Here is a 19,950-nt window from a genome sequence, read left to right as displayed (position 1 = left end):
AAAAATTTTTCATTATTTTCTTATTTTTAGTGTAAATTAAAGTAAGTTATTTAAGGGGGCTCATACACCTTAAACCCCTTATGATCTTCGAATATGTGACTGTTGCAAGAATTGGGATATTTTATTTATTTTAAAAGCAATTACTTCCAACTTTTTATAGCTGACTACATAATACAGCTAGTTGCCTTGGGAACTAGTAACCAGAAAGTTTGCTTTGCAAAAAATATTTTTGTAATTTAATCCGCTTTGTGACAAAAGTTTTCGTCATGTTTCCATCTTGCGCGCATGATATTTTAAAAATGGCTAATGGTACATACTTGAAATTCGATGGAATTCTTTATATGGGCACTATTTTCTAACTGAGCCAAAAATTTGAAGAATATTTTAATATGAAAAAATTTTATGCACGAAAACATTACAATTTTTTTAATAAAATACGTTTTATAAATTCAACTCCAAATAAAATAAAACTTTAACATGAAATTCTTAGAATTTTTGGTTCACAGTAATTTCCAAATGTTATAAAAGCTGTATATTAAATATGGAATTAAATTATGCAATAGAATGTCTTAAACAGCTCACGCAAGGAGGAAACATGACGAAACATTTTGTCACAGAGCGGATTAAATTATAAAAATATTTGTGGCAACACAAACGTTCCCGTTACTATTTCAGAAAGCAGCTATATTATGTAGTCTGCTGTAAACGGTTGGAAATAATTGCTTTTAAAATAAATAAGTTATCCCAATTCTTGCAACAGTCACATATTCGAAAGATCTTGTGAATTTTAAGGTGTATGAGTCCCTTTAATAATTAATTCAACACGCTAAGGATTATATGAAAAGAAATCGATATAATAATTTAGTATTTAGCTGTCAGTACATTTGAATCACAAAGCTTCTATCTACCTCTTATAGGTCATAAATATCTCTTTTAAGTACAAAACATTAGATTTAAGGTAGAAAATCAGCAGAAATTTGAGTTCCTTTTTCTTTTATGATATTTTGATTATTGTTTACGTCATATTTTCATAAATATTTAGTAAAAGAATTTTTTAATTTATTTAAAAAATATTTTATCTTGTTAATCAAATTTTTCATTTTATGAAAAAACGTCTGGTGCCCCAGTTCCTTCCTGATGGTACATGCGGCCTGCATACAATTTGAGTTTGACATCACTGATATAGAGAGATACAGATCAAGATATTACAACCACATAATGCTTTTTTCAGGAAAAAATAACTATAGTATTTAAAAAAATAAAAATATTAAAGCAAAGCTCTCATTGTTTGACAACAAAATTATTTTTAGATAAAATAAATAATACAGTATTGGATACGTATCATATATTTCTAATCTTACATATTTAATTGAACATAGTCAATAATAGTAACTTTGAATAAAAACGTTCAAGGCGAAATCGATTATATTAAAAAAATTTAAACTATCCGAACTTAGCGTAGTCACATTCTATTCAAATAATTGAATTTCTGTGTTAAATGTCTTTCTGTAAAACAAGGTTTATTTTGGCCACAAAGAACTGAAAAAATTGAATATCAATTCAAAAAAAAAAAAAAAAACCTTTGCATTGTCGTGCAATATTTCTTTCGAACGCAGGTTAGTAACGAAATATTTTAACAAACTCATGTGTAATATTTTGAACAAGCATTCATGAAAAAATGAAAACATTCGAATGATCTGAAAAATCTCACGTTAATTGTGCATTTAATTCCGCTTCCATATATGCACGATTTTAAATCTTGTTAGGCAAACTATACGCTGTAATTTTATTTGTAAATACTTAGTAACAGGAAAAGAACACACACGTAGAATGAAATGCCAAATGTACGAAACAAAAATATAGCATGCGTAAAAAGAAATAAAGTGAAAATTTTTTATATAATATATACATATATCGTAATTTCGCAAGATTTAAGAAATGCATTTGGGCATTACGAGCAGTTGTTACAGTCCCAGTTGAGAATTCCATTTTCTGAAAAAAATCTGAATTATATTTGGTTTCGTTAAATATTATCTTATTTCATATTTTACATACTTTTATTCAATTTTCTTCCGTAGGACTTAAATATTTTTCTTGTAAAGAGGCGTATATATGAACAGAGATTCGTACATATTCATATATAAGGATATATATATAATACAAAACTCTCTACGTATATATATATATATATACACGAAGAGATTTTTGCTTACCTTTATTGTAATTTTATTCTCTTTTGTTTTATATAATTCGCTTATATATGTTTATACGTTTTTAGAATAACGAGTAAAATTGCATTCTTTGCGGATAGCATTTTTATTTTTTACTAACTTTACAAGTTTGTTTCATTTTTTAACAATATTAGAAATCTCTCGGGCAATATTTTCACTGTTTTATGTACTTAATTAAAATTTATCATGTATGCATATGTACACAAAGATTCAAAAGCATATGCCTTTTCTAGTTTTGCTGGAAATTTATATTTCACATATATAGTACTTTAGGAAATTTATATTTTTATATTGTTTTTCTAGTATTGTTCGAAATGTACTATATCTGTTTGCTTTACATTTTATTTTTATTTACTTTTGCTCTCAGTTTTTTTTATATTATATTTTATAGTTTAAAGCAGAGTTTCTTAAACTGTGGGTAGCGGAACCTGCAGCAGAGAGTCGCCAAAAATTTTAGCAATTTTGATATTTCTTTAACTAATTATAATAATTTTACAATTACCAAATATTTTTACACAATGTATCTGAAAATAGATAAAAATAAGACAGCACAGACAAAACAAAACGAAAACATTTCGAAGCATTCTTTTTAGAATATAAACGTCCACTTTTTAGATATGATCATGCAATAGAATCTTCTGTATTACGCCGATATAATTTACGAAGCTTCTTGAATACTGTAATAAGAATGAAATATTATCTCCAATAGTTAACACTACTTGCTTGGCATTGGACGCTCTCATTTCGCCTGTCACTTATTTAAAATTTTCACATTGTTTTATGGCTTAAATTAGAAATTAAAATTAATGACCTAAAACTGCAGTTTTGGTAAATATCATGAGGGGACTGAGGTTGTGAAACAAATAGCAGTGATAAAAAGGGGTGGGGACATGAAAAGGTTTAAGGAGCCCTGGTTTAAAGTAAATTCAAGCCTTCACATATCGCTAGCTTATTCAATCCCCTTTAGAAACCATAAAAACAAACATTTTGACAGAAATCCTTTTAACATATCAGGCTTAAAAATCCGTGTAGTAGTTCATATTTTTTTACTTCATCTAGGGATGCTCATCCGTAGAGGGAGGAGGAATTTCAAAGTTTCTGAGGGAGAATAACAGTTAATTATTTAGTTTTAATTTACAGAATGCTTTGGGGTAAGTTTTGGTATGCATTAAGGGGACTCATACACCTTAAACCCCTCATGATCTTCGAATATGTAACTGTTGCAAGAATTGGGATATTTTATTTATTTTAAAAGCAATTACTTCCAACCTTTTACAGCTGACTACATAATATAGCTGCTTTGGGAACTAGTAACCAGAAAGTTTGTGTTGCCACAAATATATTTGTAATTTAATCCGCTTTGCGACAATCGTTTTCGCCATGTTTCCATCTTGCGCGCAGTATATTTTAAAAATGGCTAATGGTACATACTTGAAATTTGATGGAATTCTTTATATGGGCACTATTTTCTAACTGAACCAAAAATCTGAAGAATATTTTAATATTAAAAAATTTTATGCACGAAAACATTACAAATTTTTTTAATAAAATACGTTTTATAAACTCAATTCAAAATAAAATAAAAATTTAACATGAAATTTTTAGAATTTTAGGTTCACACTAGTTTCCAAATGTTACAAAAGCTGTATATTAAATATGGAATTAAATTATGAAACAGAATGTTTTAAACTGTGCGCGCAAGTTGGAAAAATGACGAAAAATGTTGTCACAAAGCAGATTAAATTATAAAAATATTTGTGGCAACACAAAATTTCTGATTACTATTTCAGAAAGCAGCTATATTATGTAGTCTGTAAAAAGTAAGCAGTAATTGCTTTTACAGTCACCTCTTAGAATATCTTATGGGTTTTAAGGTGTATGAGTCCCCTTAACATTTTCTATACTTTTTGTTGTTACGTAAAAGTCCCTTACGTTATATGTAATCTATTACATATAACGTAAGTCACAAACAACGTTATATGTAATAGATTACATTAAACGTAATCTAAATCTAAAGATCTATTGAGAATCCCTAATATAGAATAAGGAACAACAAACTCCAATACGTATTTGGTCGTATTTGATGTTTTTAACTATATTTTCGTTTTAATCTGTGTTGGGTGTGCTGCGTTAACCATGAGGCCGATTATGTAAAATAGATAGTAATGTGAGATAGATAGCATTAGCTCGAAGAAAGACTCAGAAGAAAGATTTTTTACTGTGAAATGTTAAGATGTGATCTACTTTTATAAATATGTAAGAAGAATTAAACCTTTTAACCCATTTTTAAATAAAAGAAGTATCAATCTAGAGATATTATCTTGTTTCAAATATTGCTTGACAATTTAATACCAATAGCTCGATTATGTAAAACAGATAGAGTCCAGGAGGGTTGCAGCACACACGTATTTACATTACATTACATTACGTATTTGGCCGTACTACATGTCGTACAAGCTAAAAGGAACGAAAGAAAGAATTCTTAAGAAAATCTGTAGCAGTAAAACACAAAGAACCAACTTACCTCTTCTAAATCTTCGTTAACATCAACACTCATATCATAAATCCATCTAATGAACACGAATAATCTATTCGCATTATGCTTTCATGAGTTTGTCTTGGGATTTGTAGTATCCACTTTTTGCATCTTCGTCTTTAACGAAAGTACAAAAACTGTCTTTTAATGTTTAATGCAACTCATTGCGTTCAACATTCGAGCGCTAACTGCCATGAAACGAACGACCACATTTTGGGGGAAGATAATAAATCGAGAATGGCTCTGCCTGTAGCACCTTATGAGAGAAAAAGATGCAAACAAATTAAACAAGTCGTATACTTACAAGCAGTTCAGTAATCATACATTTTTAAAGTTGAGACAGATAAAAAGTTTGCTTGAAAAAATTGCAACATCGTTTCTCCTTCTCGCAGAATTTTCCTTACTTGAATCTTTGAAGTATGAATGACAATGAGAACTAGAATGCTTAGAGAAATAGAATTTCTCTTTAATGTCCTTACAAATTTATTCTGAAAGACAAGCGGTGGAATTTATTGATTTCTACGCTTCCTTGAGGCTATCAAAATAAACAGTAACGAGGAGATTGCAAGCGAGGTTCACCAGGTCTCCAATTATTCTTTTCCTTTGCAGCAACCAAATTGGAATGAGGGGAGAAATGTCTTTTAATGAAACAAATATCTTTTGCTTAGTTTAATTTTGTTATGCTTCATGCATAAATTAACTTGCAAATTGCAAAATAATATAACTTTTACTGAATAGACGTCAAAACCAAAATAAAGATAAATCTCACTTAGAATGATACAAACGGAATTATCCTAAACTAGATTCCCTTTATCCACTTTTAAGTATGAGATTTTATATAAAATATATTACGTACTCTCATACACTCAGAGGAAAATCGCGTTCTTACAAAATAATTTAAAATTTACACGTAATATAAAACGAGAGGATATTTTCATTTGCTGAGTCTCGGTAAAAAATTTTTAAACTGCTTTAAATATTTTAGCTCTTAGTTATTTTTTCATCTAGTAAAAAAGTTTAAATATCACGATTCTTTTTAATATTCTATACTTTGATAGTTAGTAGAAGTAGTTTTGAAATTTTTTCTAAAATAAATTAAGTATATTTTGTAATTAATGTTAAAATGATCGAAAGGCACCTGGCGAAATATGATTAAAAACTGTAAATCAATACGTAAAATAGATAGAGATTATGTCGTATTGCTTATACGAACATTAAAATATAGTTATTTAAATATTGTTTAACAATTTTTTGAAGACTGAAGAAAATTCGCGTAATGACCACTTAAATATCATAGCAATGACATATAACAAAACCCATATCAATATCAAAAGGCAGATAAGCTGTTAAATTCTAAATTATCACTGTCAAATTACTGCACACATTGTAATTACAGTCTTCTAAAAACAAATGCTAAAGACAAGCCATTCTGAATAACACAAAAATAAGAATATTCAGATGATCACTTTTGCTCCTGAAGGATTCACAGAGCTAGTACTTTACCGTCTTCACACATACAGAAAGTGGAAAACGCAACTGACACGAAAACAAGTATAAAGTAAACACGAGCTCGGGATCCGCTCCGGCGTTCTCGAAAGCAGACAACGTGCATCTGTAGATCTGGCAATGTTACTTGATTTCAACCGATGGCCACAGCGCCACCTGGTGTTCGAATCTTAGCATAAATTCAATCAAGGTTAAAACATTATATTCGTAAGATCTCTGCATTGAGATCAAAATTGAGTAAATATTCTCAGCGAAGGCTTTAATTCATTTTCTTCGAAAGTTTTTCTGTGTTTATCTCAAGTAATTTATATATGTCAGATGAATATCAGTTTCGTAACGTCAAATTTTCGCAAAGCTACATTTTATTCTTCTCTTTCGTACCTATTTAAAAGCTTAATACACTCAGAAGAAAGATTTTTTACTGTGAAATGTTAAGATGTGATTTACTTTTATAAATCTAACAATAATTAAACCTTTTAACTCATTTTTAAATAAAAGAAGTATCAATCTAGAGATATTATCTTGTTTCAAATTTTGCTTGACAACATAATGAGTAAAACATAATAAAAATGGCAAATGACAGAAGCACACATTTCGCCCTTCAGATATTTTTGTTTACGGACTATCATAGTTATTTTTATTTGGTTATAGATTTTATGCAAAATGGAAATTTTTAGTCCAAAGGGGCTTTGTCCCTGAAGGAGTATTGTTTTCGTTTTGCGATTTTGCGTTGAATCACTATAAATGTCCGTTTCACTTTTCAAACTGTTGCCACTAAATGTTAGAGTCTTGCATTATATTTGAAGAAATTAAATAATGAAAAATCTGCATAAATGTATGTCTATTTCTCGCATTGTGATAAAACAACGATACATATAGCCATCGAAGTTTGAATGACGTAATCCTCCTACGAATATGGGCATGTGGAAGACCAAATTTGAAATTTGGAATTTGTTTTATTATCGATTTCACATTTTGTAAAACTTTAAGGAATTTTTGCGTAACAAACTCGACGATTTAAAAGCAAGCAATGGCAACACTCTACGACAGTCCGAAAAAACTTTTTATCTCCAGCGGGCTTGATTACTTGTATCTCTTAGATTACTTAGATCTTGATTACTTAGATCTGTGTATCGGAAATTCTAAAGATATGCTCATTTTAAAATTATTTTGCGTCATTGTTACTGAACTGAATTTTATGGTTTAAGTGATAAGAACACGATATTGAATAAATAAAGGTAACACAAACGATAAAAAAACGCCTCTTTAAAACTTAACTTAAAATCTGAAACCTTTCAGTTTTTTTTTTTTTTTTTTTTTTTTTTTTTTTTTTTATATATATAAATTAAAATTGATCTTTGTTAAAACTCTCTCGTTAATGGAATATGAGAATTGTTTGTAGAGTTCGTGTTAAGAACGCATTATTATTTTAATATTTTTAATGTTTTTTTTTTTTTTTTTTTTTTTTTTTTTTTAACGTTTTACATTTTCTGACTTACGAGTAAATCTCACATGACCATTTCAGTCTCAAATATCTATTTTTCGTTCTAAACATCTGAAATCTGTAAAATATACTCATTTTGCATTCAAAACAAAAGGGTAAAAAATAAAAAAATATGAATTTTTTAATTAAAATTCTGAACGTACCAGATGGCATCATTGGGAATTAACTGACGAACGAATCAAAATGGAACTGATGCCATTTGGAATGATTGGAAATTTATGTAAAAGAATTTGAATACATATTTAATTTATTTTAAAACAATAATGTATTTTTAAAAAATGAAATAACTAACATTTATTTTTATTGATAGAGAAGCTAATGCTAAACTTTATATTTCATTAAAAGCACTTAAATATATGGACACTATTATATATTTTAGAGGAAAAGGACCGTTAGTTGATATGCTAATTTAGTATATTTTGATCCTTGAATTGGATTTTAACTCATCAACGCTGATATGTTGCCCACCAGCGGTCATAGCCACTGAACGCTAGTTGTTCGGTCCGAGGTTCGAATCCCGCCAGTAGTCTGGCTGCCTGTGCGTTTTCGTGGTTATTCCCATGTGCAACGTGTACGAGCCAGCTTTCTTTAGAAAGTTCTCCACCAAGGCATCCCTCAAATACTAATGTAGTGTCTAAGGGGGATGCACATAATTAAACGCTGATATGCTCTTCTTTATCTATTTTTTTTTTAATTCTCGCGAAGAACATGTATCACTGGTTTAATTTTATATAGTCTGCCATGACCATATTGACCATAGGGTATATGTTTTACTGTGAAATGTTAAGATGTGATCTACCTTTGTAAGTATGTAAGAAGAATTAAATCTTTTAACCCATTTAAAACAAAAAAGAAGTATCAATCTCTAGAGATATTATCTTGTTTCTAACTTTGCTTGACAATTTAATATCAATAGCTCGATTATGTAAAATAGATAGAGGCCGATTTTGTAAAATAGATAGAGAGTATCGATATATAAAATAGATAGAGTCCAGGAGGGTTGCAGCACACACGTATTTACATTACATTACATTACGCATTTGGCCGTACTACATGTCGTACAAGCTAAAAGGAACGAAAGAAAGAATTCTTAAGAAAAATTGTAGCACAAAGAAAAAACTTACCTCTTCTAAATCTTCGTTAACATCAACACTCATATCATAAATCCATCTAATGAACACAGATAATCTATTCTCATTATATTGTTATATATTTTTTGCTAAACCGTTCTGCTTCGTAAATTTTCTTTCTCTCTCTCTTTATTGCTCTTATATCTAAAAATATATGTAGCTATACTTCATAACATTTCCCTACCAGCTTTATGTTAATTAGATTATAATTACTCATTTCTAAGAGCTTCTAAGTATATGCTTCCTGAACGCTTTATTCTTCCATGTGTGATTCCATGACCGTTAGTTCAGCCATAAAGAGATCGAGTTACCCATTACTAAATTTAACTGTCTCCACGGATGATGATTCTTGGGACATAATGCTCATAAGGGCATTTTAAATCTTGCTAATCGGAGCCAGTGACAGACTGGTGTTGCTCACAGTTTTAGAGGAGGCTTCCTCCACGCATCGCAGTTCATGCACGTTACTTACTTGAAAGCTGCCAACCATATGATGCATTTTGGAGTTGCTTTGTGGCGAATATTAATCCCTTTATGTCTAAGCGCTCGTTAAACGACCGGCACTGCTTGAATTTAAGTACAATTATTTACTTCTGTGTTAACTCAGGCACTTATTTTATGAGATTAGAGATGAAGATGATTAGAGATGCAGTTTCTTACAGAATGAACATAAAAGATCTGCCGGAATTGAAAAGGTTTATTTAGAATTAAATGTATATAAGGTATTTTCTCTCTCCTTCCAGCATGCCTTCGTGGTGTAACGAAGGTAGCACACTCGGCTCGTGTTCGAGAGATCCAGGATCGAGTCCAAACGAAGGCATTGCTCATTTTTCACTTCTTTAACATAAAAAGCCATGTGTGGAGCACATGGCTTCCTTGTACGGAATATTAAATTATACCCATTTTTTCTTGCATTTCATTTAAACTTATCTGGTTGAATTAAATCTACTTCGTTGATAGCGCATAAATCACAATAGAATAAATGCACTCTTTAAAATTCACTCTATTTGTTTACTAAAGCGACATTCTGACCCTAGAATCACTTAAAAGCATTACATTTCATCCATTATTAAACTCAGAATGCGTAAAATTTATATTATCTCAAGAATTATCTAATCGTTGCCACATGTTCTATTCAAATACTATAATAAATCTAAAACAATGTATAAAAGGAATTAAGCAATCAAAACAAAAAAGAAACAGTTTTTCGCAGACGATTCAATATTTCTCATTCAATTAATTCAGTTTTCACTTCGGGACAAGGCAAAAAAATGCATTAAAACTCAAAATGTCTGTATTGAAAATTGCGAAGTAAATCTTAAACACTTATTTCCTCGAACAAATTCCAGAATTTAGCATGATTTAATTCGCAATAATAAAAGAAGGCGTTAATCTTTGTTATTGCGAAGCTTACTTTCTCTAGATTGGCAACAAATCCACTATCCTGCTGTTTCAAACGTAAACAAGAGCAATGGCGGCCATCAAATTAGGCTTAGCGGCACTTAAACAACTTTAAAATTGTTGATAATTCTAAACATATTGCAGACAGATTTACTAAAGGCATAAAAACCTTACCCAGAAGATACGAACAACATAATTCAATCATTTTTAAAGCAAAAAATGTACAATTTACAAACATATAAGAGTAAAGAAACTGAGATCACTGAGCCGGGTAACAGAATGGATATATGTATACATATAATTATATACGTTTGATGAAGCCGATTGCAACCAAAATACGAGGTGTGAATAATTCCCAGTTTTCTTTCACTACTATTAAGTAAATACTAGCCAGCTTCCCTAATAACCTAAGGCATACTTGTAGAGTTATTTATTTATTTTGAAGCAAGAGAAGTGGAAAATGTACAATGCCCTTGGCGGACTCGAACCTGGACCTGGACTCGAATCCCCCTTTTAAACGGCGACTGCAGATTAAGGGACCCAATCGCCAAATCCTGATGGTGATGAATCATCATCCCCCAAATTTAATTTCGGTTGCCACTGTAGGGACGTTAGTTTTTTTTTTTTTTTTTTTTTTTTTTTTTTTTTTTTTTTTTTTTGAGGAAAGAGAGGGGAAAAATAAGAAATGCCTTACTGGGACTCGAAGCTGGACCTTTCGAATACGAACCGAGTGCACTACCGTTACACAACAAGGGCATGCAGAAAGGAGGGAAAAATACTTTATAACTCTTTTAAAAGCCTTTGTATAAGCTGTCTCGCTAAGTTAATTTAACCTATGATATTCACTTCATCATGACCTTTAAAAAGTTTCCATAGAAAAATTGGAAGTTTATATTTACGGTTTTGCTTATTTACATTGACTAAAGATTACCCACTCTGGCTGTTACATATGTGTACAATAACAAAAGCATGTACGATGAGGTTTCAGCATTAAACTGCAAATATAAAATAGCTTCATACAATACTGTCTTGATACTAGTTTTATTTACATCCCACTGGTTTTTCAGCTTGTTTACTTAATTACCCCTTTGCAGCACAGTGTGTCCGGTCTGGACACACCTGAAAATTTCCTTCCATACGCACAGAAAAATTGAATGAAAAAGGATTTATAGGTTACTATAGGTTACTATGAACCTTCTTTGTTTATAGCAGATGGCAGCTCAACACAAACCAGTCCATATATTTTAGCCATGTTTAGTTTTTTAAGACCCTCATTTTTCAAAGAAGTCTGCCAGATTTTTTTAGGGTATAAAAGGAATTGTTTGAAAAGAAATTTTTATGTTATTTTTTTTTGGCTGTATGCTAATCTCCTTATTTTATATTAGTTTTCAATTTTTACCTTGAAATCTTGCCTAAAATCCAACGGCGAACCCTAGGTGTGCCCAGACCGGCTCACCGATAATCTAGGACAGCTGAGAGTCTGTATTCTTTGTTTCTCTTCATCTCATTGACAACAATGCTCGTTTCAGCACTCTTTTCGAAGCTCTGTTCAATCAGTGTGCCACTTTGGGCACATCCACAGAATTAAAACGATAAGCGCTATCTTCACAAAATTTTACTTGTGTACTCCTCTAGGCCTAATTAGAATGCCTACGTATTCTTTTATCAAAACTCCGACTTTAAAAGGTATCATGCCGGAAAGGGTTAAAATGCTATAGTTTGTAGGTTGAATATTTCTGGAAGAGAAAAATCTTTAAAATGTATGCTAAAAGGGTGATGATAAATGCACTGTAGAAGTCCATTAGATTTTTGGAGTAAGAAACATAAAAAATAAATCAATTGTGTCCTCGCCGGAATTCGAGCCACACATCTGCTAACTGATAGGTGGATATGTTAAATAGTCACTTACACTACAAGACCGAGTATGGTAAAGCGTAATAATTCCTTTATTTGGAAAGAAGGTAACACGTTCATCTAGAAGCACGACAATGTGAAGTAACGCACAATAGTCATTTGTATTTTATAACAGCAAATAATGCAAATTCAGGTCTATTAAAAAAAGCAAAATCCGAAAGGATTCAGATTTTAACGGTCGTCCAAAATAGTTTGGTAAGGTTTTTTCCTCGCAGTCTATCAGTTTTGCAGTCTGATCCCGCAGTCTACGAATATGCTGTTGCACTCCTGCAAACCCATTTTTTTTCCTTTTTAGTTTTATTATTAAGCATCATTTTCGTCGCACTTACGTCTTATAAAATTCAATAGCAAAATTACAAAAATTTAAAAGTAGTACAGCAGTATATGTTTAGAATTCCCGATGCAGCTTTATGTGTCGGCATACATTTTTTCTGGTTTCTTTCAGTCTTTTCTCAGTTTCACATGTCAATGTTCAGTTTTCTTACTAAGGTGGCTTTACAAACTTTGTTCTCGTCTTTTTATTATTAACGTTTTGAGTGTTAACTCTTTTTATCAAATATCACGTTCTTTGCACTTACCTCCTATTCAACAGCAAAATCACAAAATATTTAAAAATAACACATCTTTAGAATTTCCGATAAACAGTCTCGCGTGCTGGAGATAAAAATGTTTCATTCCATACAGTGTTACCACTGACCGATTTCAAATCGTTGAGTCTGCTATTCAGAAACTTTTTCCAAAATATAAAATATAAAATACAAAATTCGGGCTTTCAGGTGCACATTACTTTATCTTTTTAGCTTAAATTTTATCTTTATTTTTAACTTTTCTAAGTTCGTAGTTTTCTGTTTAGTTATTTCTCTGACATTATTCGAAACAACTTACTTGTTCTACAAGGGGTAGGCACCCTGGTGCTACATCGCTCCACTGGAGGAGACATTTCAGGTGAAAGACTATATTATTCAAATTTGGATGGCTTTAGTTGAAGCCTTTTTTCCACCACTTGGAAAATACATATATACCTGCAAGTTCTCCATTATAATATATATTATAATACCTGCAAGTTCTCCATTATAATTATAATATATATAATATTTGGTGGCAACAATGTTAAAAGTGGTAAAGGGTGTCCCAAAATTAACGCAAGATTTGAATTTACCACTATTCGTGCAGTAATGTTTTCGCAACCCTATTAAAAAAAAACATTTGATAGATGATAGTTTAGGGTTAGTAGAAAAGAAGCATTACACGAGAACAAAAACGACCAAAGACCACGACGACAAAAGAAGCATTACAACGTGTTTTCATTGTTGAAAAATATCTCAAAAACAAAGAAAGTCTGGCGGCCACAGTTCGTAAATTTCGATGAAGCCCATTTTCACCTTGATGGCTTTTTTAATCGTCAATATTGCTGCATTTGGGGTTCGGAGAACTCATATGTGATTGTCGAAAAACAAATGCATCCTCAACGTGTTACTATTGGATGCGGATTTTGGGCTGGAGGCATCATTGGATCATAAAGCTAGTCAAGCAATGAATGTTACTGGTGCTCGATATCGCGACACGATAACACAGTTCTTCCTGCCTGAATTGGATGATACTGATGTGGACGACATGGGGTTTCAACAAGACGGTGCCACATGCCATATAGCCCATGAAACAATCCAACTCCTACATGAGACATTTCCTGGCCTGTACTCTCTCTTTTCGGTGATGAGAACCGGTCCCCTAGATCGTGCGATTTAACACCAGATGATTTCTGCTTATGGGGTTATTTGAAGTCAAAGGTTTCTGCCAACAAGCCCACAAGCACAAGTGAACTGAAGGAGAAAATTCAATGCTGCATCCACGAAATTCAGCCACATTTATGCAAAATGGTCACGGAAAATTTCGACAAGAGTGTGAGAATGTGACAGCAAAGCCGTTGAAGCCATTTCCCCGATGTTTTATTCCATAAAACATTTAACACTATTCTGTGTCCTCTACGATTCAATAAAAAATATCAATTTAATTTTTTTTATTTAATTCAAATCTTGCGTTAAATTTAGGACATAGTGGACTACGCAACATCCCGTTTAAAACCTAATAGCCCATGTGGGCTCATAATATTATAAGCATTATTTAAAGCAATATATACATCGCAAATCAGGTACGGGACTGTAATATAATATAGGATTATTGTTATGGCATGTAATATGTTAACAGATAATCATTAAAGCGCAAAGCCCCCTAATGTATTTTCCCTTCTGTATTCCTTCGTGGTATAAAGGTAAAGCAGTCAGCACATATTCGAGATGTCCAGGCTCGAGTTCTGGCGAGGGCATTGGTAATTCTTCATGTACTTCAAGAAATGGTTCTACAGTGGAGGCCAAACTAAAATGTGGTGCATGATTATTCTTCACCATCAGGATTTGGTGATTCTGTCTGATCTGATCACCACCATGAGAGCTCCTGACCTAAGGAGTTAACCAAGCAGGAGAACGCTCTCATGGCGGACATTATTGAACTAAAATATACAGTAATAGTTACAGTAATAGTTTGATATATACATAAATTTCTGACTTATGACTCTATTGTGATTACCATTATAGATCTATATTGACCTTTATTGACTTATTATTAGTAGCATATCATGCCTGGTATAATGTCTAATGTATATCATGTATCACCAGATCATGCATAATGTTCTAAAGATTACTTCAAACTTCGAATGACATCGTTAAATTATACCGTGCTCCTAATGCTCAGTCTCCTTTTAAAAGGGGGGAGTATATAAGGTTATTTTCTCCCTGCTTTCTGTATGCCTTCATGTTGTAATGGTAGCACACTCGGCGCAAAATAGTGAGGCCCAAGTTCAAGTCCAGGGAAAGACATTGCTCATTTTTCTTTTGCTCGTCTTTTCCCTTATGCAGATGGTCCAGACTTTAAGGTTACTTTGCTTTATGCTTACTGTGCATAAGGCAGCTGAAGTGTCACGAGTTAAAAAAAATACTGAGAGAATGACATACTGATTGTGTCTCTCGACATTTGCCAAGCAGTGTAATTTACATTCTGGTGGGAGTCCACGAAAATAGAAGAAAACGCAGCAAGATAACAAATAAAAAAAAAATTTTAAATATGAAAGGTTTCAGATTTTTAAATTACATTCAAATGGGTGTTTTATTTAACGTTTTGTGTGTTACCTTTATTTATTAAGTATCCCGTTCTTTGTACTTAAACCATAAAATTCAGTTCAATAGCAATGCCACAAAATAATTTTAAAATGAGCATATCTTTAAGATTTCCGATACACAGTTCGGCGGCCGCTAGAGATAAAAAAGTTTTTTCCCCCACCGTAGAGTGTTGCCATCGCTCGCTTTTAAATCGTTGAGTTTGTTACTCAAAAATTTACAAAATAAGAAATCGATCATAAAACAAATGCCAAATTTCAAATTTGGTCTTCCCCGTGCCCATATTCGTAGGAGGATGACGTCATTCAAAATTCGATGGCTCTATGTACCGTTGTTTCATCACAATGCGAGAATTAAACATACATTTATGCAGATTTTTCATTATTTAATATCTTCGAATATAATGCAGGACTCTAACATTTGGTGGCAACAGTTTGAAAAGTGAAACGGACATTTCTAGTGATTCAACGCAAAATCGCAAAACGACGGCAATAGTCCTTCAGGGACAAAGCCCCTTTGGACTAATAAGATAACAGATAAAACAATGTAAAAACATTACATGCATGTTTAAATGCTACATTACTGTATAGAGTCTTCCCCTCTTTGATAACATAAACAGTGTGAGAACTATATAAGACGTAAGCGACTTTTGGCTGTGTCTGGGAAATTACAGCAGAGGCTTGGGAAAGGGTGAAAAAAGCCTTTTCATTAACTCAGATAAATAAACAGGAGGCACAGCTTGTGCTTGCAAAGCCAGCCAGCATTTATGGAGTAAATCAAATATAGCGAACTGATTTTAAATAATTAAATTTTAGTTAGCACAAAAGCTACACAGATAGAGAAGCGGAAGTTGATTCAGACCTGACAAGAATAACGCAAATCGGCAGATAAACTGCTCTCAAAAGAACCAACTAGTAACTTTGTAGAGTCATTAAGGTTTTGAAGGAGGAGACGTGAAAAGTGTGTAATGTCCTCATCGGGTCTCGAACCCTGGAACGCTCGAATACGTGTTGAGTAAGCTTCCAATTATACCGCGATGGCATGCGGAAAGGAGGGTGGTGTTGGTGTATTAAGAATACGGAGCGCACTAGGGCTATCTGCCTAAGGGAAGGGATGCCTTCGTGGAGGACCTTTCTAAGGGAAAACTGGCTCGTATACACGTTACACATGGGAAAAACCACGAAAACGCCCCTGCAGTCAGCCCGTTCGCGGAATTCGAACCTCGGACCGAACTACCAGTGTTCAGTGATTTTACCGCTCGGCCGCTGGTGGGCCTCGGAAGGAGGGAGAAAATACCTTATGAAGGGGCCTTCAGCAAAGAAAACACGTTCTGATTCTATAATCTATAACACTTCCTTTAAATACTATCACTTTTCAACGTCATTTGAATACGCGCGAACTAGAAATTAGCAGGCAGGGAACCCAACATAAAATAACTCGTTAATAAAAATAAATGTTTTAACTACAATTGTTAAAAAATACCACTACGAAAGGCCCAAGTAATAACTCTTAACACTGCAATTATTTAAACAAATTGTTAATTTCCTAAAAATAAGAAATTCAATTGATTATATAATGTTTTATGAATGTAATAGCCATAACCTTAATTTTATTTGGCCTAATTTCGATCGAATTACCAGTTATCTCCATATATATGTATATATATTATAACAAAGTTCCATAGTCAAGAATACACTTAAAATTCTAACTGTATGTCTTTTCATTATTTAATGGCGACGGTCTCTTATTTGAAAGTACGTGGAATTAAATCCACAGCCCCGTAGTCAAGTTGTTTTTCCCGCCTTTACTACACGTACAGTTATAGAATGTTCTGGAGATATTTAAAGCGAACTGGAAAAGCTGACGAGGCTGACGTCATTTCTTGAAAACTCCGCCTTTCCAGAGGCTATAAAAGGACTCGCAAAGGAATATCGGGGTTTTTTCTTTAATGTAACGATGTAGTAAACTTCATACAAAACATTATTAGTAATTCGTTTTTGTTTACTCCGGAAATATGATTTTTGTAACTGCTGTTTCTCCTGACCAATAATAAATGGATCCTGTTTTTTAAACTTATCGTGTGATAATTTAAGCTACGACTACATCTACGATTCTTCACCAATCTATTTATTCCGGACAAAAGCTGGTACATCACGCACACACACACGCACACACACACACATATATATATATATATATATATGTGTGTGTGTGAATGTAATATATATAATGGATTCTGTGGTAGAAAGCAGGTGGATGTATCTACAATGAACAGCTAGAATTTTGATGCCGTAGAATGCTGAAACGCCGATCCACAAGGAATAAGAAATTTGGCAGTCAAGGTATATTTAATTTTTATTTCAGTAAACATGCTGTAGCCACAATCCAGTTGGCACATTAACTGTGCCTATTCCAAAAAATTTACATTTTTGATAATTTTATAGCAAGAAAGAAGCAGCAGACAGACAGCAGTCCAGCTAAGCCAAAGCGGTGAAAGCAAGGGCGGTATGTTCAGAGTAAAATCTTAATTCAGAGAGTTAGTTTTGGCTCTCAATGCATTTTTGATTGGATGCTTAATATTGCTGTAAAATTGCTATTATCTGTATGAGTTTTAGTTTCATTTACATCATCAGGATCATGTAAGAGTCATGACATAGATTTAATTTTCTCTGCTAATTTAATCTTTTACATATTCTTTATTTTTCTTACATATATTTATTACATATTCTTTATTTTTCTTACATATATATATTAAATGACATTCCATTCAGTTTTCCGTCTAATATATAAATTAACGCACATAAAATATTATTTGCAATTGAATTAAATTCAGTTCAAAATTAGTCATAAACTCCAACGAATCAGAAATGCAAACCAGAATAAAAAGTACCTGCAGTATAAGAGCGAATGATACCTAATACATTTCGAAAGTCGAAGATGCTTCGGTATCTATTCCAGTAAACTATCTCGTAATGCTTTGAATAGAAACTTTTAAAAGAAATCTTTTCAGTTCGTGAGAAAGCGGAAGACATTAAGTGGATCTTTTTTCTCTCTCTCTCTCTCTCTCTCTACTCTTTACGATGATTCTATTTTCCTTCCGCGGTAAAAAATAATCTTGGCAAAATTTCGTTCCGGTATGGAGCTTAAAAAATAAATATTTTGTATTTCTTTCTTTTTTCTTTATTTTTAGGGCTATATATTTAGCAAGAAGAAGGCTTTTCTGTATTGACAGCGGAAATTATATTAATCTCAGAAAAAAATGCAAGAAGAGATATTTTCATACTTCCACTTTATGGATTTTATGACGAATATTTACTAATCTACTTATTACAACTATTTACTAATTATTAATAGGGCTATATATTTAGCAAGAAGAAGGCTTTTCTAGTATTGATAGCGGAAATTATATTAATCTCAGAAAAACTGCAAGAAGAGATATTTTTATACTTCCACTTTATACATTTTATGACGACTATTTACTAATTATTAATACTCTTATTGTGTGTGTGATTATGGCAAAGCCTCGAGGGCTATCTGCCTAAGGGGAGGAATGCCTTCGTGGAGGACTTTCTAAGGAAAACTGGCTCGTATACACGTTGCACATGGGAGAAAACCACGAAACCGCCCATGCAGCCAGCCCGTTTGCGAGATTCGAACCTCGGACCGAACTACCAGTGTTCAGTGACTTTACCGCTCGTCCGCTGGTGGGCCAATACTCTTATTGCATTATATAACAAATTCAGCAAGGATATTCTAAAAAATGGTAAAATTTAGGCTATAGACTCATCTGTGCAAGATAACTGCGTTTTGCTAATAAAACAGTAAAAAAATAGCATTTCTCTCCAACATTTTCCATTTAATAGATTTATCCCATTTAATAGAAGAACTTCAGTAAAAATTTACTAGCATAATCTTAAATAACGCAAAAGGCAATTCCTGCTTTGTTTTAAACACGTATTAGGATATCCCCCGCAGTTGTTTTAAACAAGTATTAAGAGATTCACAGATGGAAAACAAATGAGTCTCACTTAAAGACTCAGTACACTCAGTAAAGGATTTACTAATTGGCTCACGCAACTGGTACACAACTATACAGAACAGGGCGAGAAAGGAAATTTCGAAGTCATTTTAACTCTCATTGCTCCTGAGAAGTCGATATCTGATGTTTTTGTGCGTCTGCTTATAGCCACAGGAAAATATTGACAGGTTTTAAAAACACTTACACCGCGACAACTGCAAACACGTGGGCTTTCTCTGAATTCCGGACCAGGCCTATTCGTGCCACAGCCGCGAATTTTTGTAATCGAAGTTGTTTTCATGTCAAGATAAGGTATTCAAAACATATAAGATATACAGGATAAAAAAATACAAGATAAGGTATCCATGCGCACCGCGTAAAAGAAAAATGGGACAGTCCCATATGTTTTCTCCTACTAGGCCCATTGGCGAAATTCAACTTGCGTTTTTCATGTATCCAGAGCGTGTCTTAAAATATGAATTAGATTTATGTATGGCATTGTCCTAATGTAGATATTTTGACACAAAATCGGACGTTTTC

Source organism: Stegodyphus dumicola, chromosome 2 (assembly GCF_044657685.1).
Source record: "Stegodyphus dumicola isolate Sdum_Otavi_A_Nest chromosome 2, ASM4465768v1".
NCBI lineage: Eukaryota > Metazoa > Arthropoda > Arachnida > Araneae > Eresidae > Stegodyphus > Stegodyphus dumicola.
Note: the sequence above shows the minus strand (reverse complement) of the source record.